Below are 6,000 nucleotides of genomic sequence, written 5' to 3'. Positions count from 1 at the left end.
CACTTTAAATAGGTGAACTGTGTGGTATGTAAATTATATCTTGATAAAGACATTTAAAAAATTCCTCCGGTATGTAGTAAATGAAAGGCAAGAGAGTAGAAACACAGAACACACGCGCGCGCCCGCTCGTGCCAGAGTGATCCAGGAAAGAAATAATGGCTTAACTTAGGTTGGTGGTGGAGGTGGAAAGAAATGGAAAATTTGTTTTGGAAGAAATATCTAAAATATATGAAAATGGGTTTCACATGGGGAATGAGACATTCAAGAAAGTTTCCCAGATTTTTGAGTAATTGAGTGAATAATGGTGTGCCATTTACCTACCTTGAGGAGACTGGAGGAAGTAACACATTTGGTGGGAGAGTGAAGTGTTCTATTTTAGTGTGGGATTTGAGATATTACTTAGGCACTTAAGTTCATGCACCTGGCCTTCTGAGCCCTGCTGAAAAAACTCAGACTCATTGGAATGAACCACCCCTACACAGTTTCCTACTTCTACTAAGTGGTCAACGGTACCTGAATTTCTTCTCTCATTTGCCAATTTTCTAATCTCTGCAGTAGTTATTTCAAAACTTCCCATTATCCTAAAACTTCCTATCCCACTCTCTTTCCCTTTACTCTTAAAGCTGTATCTTGGCTCTTACTTCACCAAAGATTAGAAGCCACTAGGTGAGAATTCCCTCAGCTTCTGGACACACTGGCTACCAACTCCTCTCCCCAGTTGCTCCTGAATACTACCTTTGCGCCCAGCAGCGTGCTGGGGCTTGTTCCTACTGACCTGTGAAAGTCATTTGTAAAAAAATACGCAAGAATTTTGAGACCTGGTTGTTTTAAAATCAGCCAATGTGGTAGTAGTACATAACAGAAATCAGCATAAACAACAAATCAGTGCTTTTTCTTTTTTCAGAGGGACCATTTGTTAAAATGCCACCTGTACTCTTGTTCCATCCATTATCCCCATTCCGATACCTACGGATACATTCATATGAGAATTTAAACATATTCCCCAAAGGGGAAAATACTCTTTCATCTAAAATTTACCTCTGTTATTTCTCTGTTTCTCTCCTGCCCTTACCAATCAAGGTTCTTGTGTTGCCCACCAACATGGTCTCCAGTTGTTCACCTTCTAGCCACTCCTCAATCCACCACAATGTAGCTCTGTCCCCACTATGCCATGAAAACTGACTTTCCCAAGGTCATGAATGACCTCCTTATTAAGTCCAATGGGCATTTTTCTAGTCCGTATATTCTCTGGTCTCTCATCCACATTGGGAGGAAATGACAACTCCCTCCATCTAGCTGCTGGGACAGCACATTTTCCTGGCTCTCCTGTCACTTTCCTGGCCCTGGAGGCCACTTCTCAGTCCCCTTTACCAAGTTTTCTTCTACTGCTCATTCTTCAAATGTTAATTTTTCTCTAGGACTCTGGTCTTGCCCTTATTTATTTTCATTTATATTCTCCCTTGACAATATCTTTCACTCTATTCAATAGAGTCTGCAATCCAATCTTCTCTTTACTGTGGGGATACCCTGGGAAAGATGGATGCTCATGTCAAGTTCCCTTGTAAACAGAGTAATGCCAGACCTCTTGGAAAATACACTAGTGATATTTTCTAGTGGGATATTTTCTACTGAATGCATTTGGTAGGATGCACCTGGTCTATCTAGTATTACTTATAGTAAATAAACCTAGAATCTATAGGCATGATGCTCTGGAAAATATCATGTAAATCATGTACCTAAATGAATAGAAAATGGAGAAATTTCTTAATGAAATAGTTCTTTGTTGTGTAAGTAATGTTCCTACAGATATTATTTAGAGAACTTATATGTTAAATCCAGGCCAGAGCTTATCTCATGGCAGCCAGAAAAGATCTGGAAAGCATCCTCAGATTGTCATGCTTTGCCTGTGCCCTTCAATTACTTGTATCTTTGAAATTATCAATAAAACTTGTAACTTGTTACTGGGTAAAAGATCTGAGTCATGAAACTGATTTGACAATCTTCCCTTTGTCATGGTTTCAATTGACTTTTTATGTGAGTGACTGTAAAATTTATTTTCTCCTATTCTGTGTTCTCACCTGAACTCCAAACCATATATCCAAATGCCTATTAAACATCTCTACTGGAGGTCCCACTGAGAGCTTAAATTCAACATATCAAAATATGAACTTGACATTTTATCTCTTCTCCTCCCTTTCCCCTTCCTGCCTTCCCACTCACCTTCAATCAGTGGAATGGGAACTTCAATTCCCCCAGATGCTCAAACAATAGCCTAACACAGAGCCAGCAAAGGGCCTGGGGCTGAAGATGCCTTTGCTTAGATTTAAAGTGCTGAAGGCTCCTACACCTTGCCTAGCTGGTTTGTCATGGTTTCCAGACTCAAATGGCACCTGGGATTTTCCTATTTTATCAGCACCTGCAGTTCAGTGTCATGGGAAAACCCTTTGATTTTAAAGTGTGCAGACTGGAAGAATTAATATTGTCAAAATGTCTGTTCAACTCAAAGTGATCTATAGGTTCAATGCAATCTGTATCAAGATTCCAATGGAGTTTTTCACAGAAATAGGAAAAACAACAATAAAATTCATATGGAACCAGAAAAAACAAAACAACAACCAGAAAATAGTCAAAGCAATCTTGAACAAGAACACAGCTACAGGCATCACATTCCTGACTTCAAACTATATTACAAGGTTATAATAATCAAAAGAGTATGGCACTTCCATAAAAACACAGAGCCCAAAGGAACTGAACACAGAGCCAGAAACAAAACCATGCATAGATGGTGAACAAATTTTAGACAAAGGTGACAAAAATATATAATGGGGGAAAGGATAGTCTTTTCAATAAATGGTGTTGGGATTACTGGATATCTATATAAAAAGAATAAAATTAGACCCTTAGAGCATACATAAAAATCAACTCAAAATGGATTAAAGATTTAATCATAAGACTGATATTGTAAAACTTCTAGAAGAACACCTAAGGGAAAAGCAAAATTAAGCAAGTGGGACTACATCAAACTAAATGTTTCTGCAAAGCAAAGGAAACAATCAACAAAATGAAAAGGCAACCTAAGAATGGAAGAGAATATTTCCAAACCGTATATGCAATAAGAGGTTAATGTCCAAAATATATAAGGAGCTCATACAACTCAATAGCAAGAAACCAAGTAACCCAGTTTAAAAATGGGCAGAACTGAGTAGACATCTTTCTAAGGAAGACATACAATTGGCCAACAGATATATGATAAGATGCTTAACTAGTCTTCTAGTCATCAGGGAAATACAAATCAAATACAATGAAATATCACCTCAGACCTGTTGGAGGGCTATTCTCAAAATGTCTAAAGAGAACAAGTGTTGGCAAGAATGTTGAGAAAAGGAAACCCTGTGCACTGTTGGTAGGAATGTAAACTGGTACAATAACTTTGGAAAATAGTATGGAGGATCCTCAAAAAATTAAAAATGACCCAGCATCCACTTCTGGGTATATATATACAAAGGAAATAAAATAACTATTTCAAAGAGATATCTTCATTCCCACGTTCATTGCAACACCTTTCACAATAGCCAAGATATGGAAACAACCTAAGTGTTGATTGACAGATAAATGAATTAAAAAATGTGGTATACAGTGGAATATCATTCATCATTTAAAAGGAAAGATATCTATTTGCAACAATATGGATGAACTTGGAGGACATTATGCTAAGTGAAATAAGCCAGACAGGCAAATATCACATGATCTCACTTACATATGAAATCTAAAAACAAAAATTTTTAAGTCAAACTCTTAGAAACAGAGAGTAGAATGGTGGTTACCAGAAGCTGGGGTACAGGGGAAAGAGAGGTATTGATTAAAGAATACAAATTTTCAGTCTCAAGATGAATAAGTTCTGGAGACCTAAATTAAAGCATGGTAACTATGGTTAATAACTATATATTTTACCCTTGAAATTTGCTTAGAGTGAATCTCAAGTATTCTCACCACACACACCAAGAGGTAACTATGGGAAGTGATGGCTATGTTCATTAGATTTTGGTGATAATTTCACAATGTGCACAAATATCAAAATATCACATTGTCCACCTTAAATATATACAATTTTATCAAAAACAAATAAAAATATTTTTTTAAATAATATGCAAGAGTAAGGCTGGTCCCCTTTGTATCAGTCAGAACTCTTCTAGTTGTAAGACACAGAAATCAAACTTTAACAAAAAGAATTTCATGGGTTCATAATAAAAAGAAGTCGGTGCTCTCTTTTAGCATCTTGCAGTGCCAGGATGAAGTGTGCAGCACACACACACACACACACACACACACACACACATTGATAAAGGTATGTCATAGGAGCACAGAAACCAACAGAGAGTTCCCAGTGATTACAGCTGGATAATTTGAGCAACAAAATAAAAAAAAAAGTTTTGGATTAAACCCAAAGTAAAGAGTGAGTCCATATTGGTATATGCAAATGGCTAAATAAAATAGTATACAGGGTACAAAAGGCAAGTTTCCTGTGTAGATGAATTCCAAAAAAATACACTCTACATTATAGGAGGTGGAGTATAACTCCATATTCCTTAAGAGTGGGCTATGTATTGCAACTGCTTTCAAAGAATACAGTATGGAAAGGAGGGGATAAAGAGCAACTTTATAGTAAAAAGACCTGACAAACATTGCCTCAGCCAGGTAATCAAAGCCAAGATCAAGAGTCAAAAAACATGTTGATCATATGCCCTCTTGTTATGATATGATAAAAATACACTTAACCTCTGTGATCTTCCTCCCGAAAATCCATAGCTCCAGTATAATCATGAGAAAAAGATAATACAAATTCCAATAGAATGACATTCAACAATGTACTTGACCAGCATGGCCAAGGTGCGCAATATTACTAAGAGAGCTCATACTTTTAAAACAAAATATTCACATAGCCTGCATCAGAGGTTCCCAAACTTCCCCAGTTCATGGGCCCTTGGTGTCTTAGTAATTTTTTTCACAGCACTCCTAGGCCAAAAGAAATACCTAATGACTGCACTTATTAAGTAGTTGGGTCCAAATAACTTAATAGTAGTAGCCTGCTCATTGTCCCACGGATGTCTCTGCTTCCACTTGTTTCCCTACAAGTTTGTAGTAGTGCCCTGGGGCACCTCAGTACAGTTTAGGAATTATAGTCTAAGGTTTCAAAATTCTGATGGGACATACATGACAATCATGTAGCACAACTAATCACAAGTCAGTTGACTGGATAATGTTTAAACTTATAGTCTCTGTATCAGGAGGAAGCATTGCACTTGTTGGTTAAATGTTAAATGGCAACATTGCTTCCACCTCATTTTCTTAGCAGCTCCCTTTACTATACTGAAGATAGTCCTCACTGTATTCCTTAGGGTTCTCTAGAGAAACAGAAACAAAAGGAAATGCATACATGTATAAAGAAAGAGAGAGAAAGATTAGTTATAAGGAAATGCCTCCTCTGACTTGGAGACTGGCAAGTCCAAATCTGCAGTGGGGTTGGCATGTTCAAGACCCAGGAGAGCTGATGCTACAGGTGAAGTCCAAAGGCAGTCTGCTGGTGAATCTCCCTTTGATCAGGGAGGTCAGTCTTTTTTTCTTTTTTTTTTTTTTTCTATTCCGACTCACCCACATCATGGAGGGAAATCCACTTACTCAAAGTTCACTAATTTAAATGTTAGTTTTATCCAAAATATCCTCAAAATTGGCACATAAAATTAATCAACAGAAGTCCACCCTTTATCACTCACATATATCTCCTTAAGTCAAACCTAGTCTCCAAATAAAGGCAACAAGTTCATACTTCCATCTAACATGGTACAACTATTCTACATACAATAGAAAATACACTAAGTCTTTCTCCAGAAGAGGATGTAATGTCTTTGTGATGTTTAGTTTTCTCTTGATATCATGTAATTAAGTGCTCTTTCATATAAAGTTCCATATAAAGTTAACTATACTTAAATACTATGATATAAA

Source organism: Felis catus, chromosome B1, assembly GCF_018350175.1.
Source record: "Felis catus isolate Fca126 chromosome B1, F.catus_Fca126_mat1.0, whole genome shotgun sequence".
In the NCBI taxonomy this organism is placed as follows: Eukaryota; Metazoa; Chordata; class Mammalia; order Carnivora; family Felidae; genus Felis; species Felis catus.
This window is presented reverse-complemented; position numbering follows the sequence as displayed.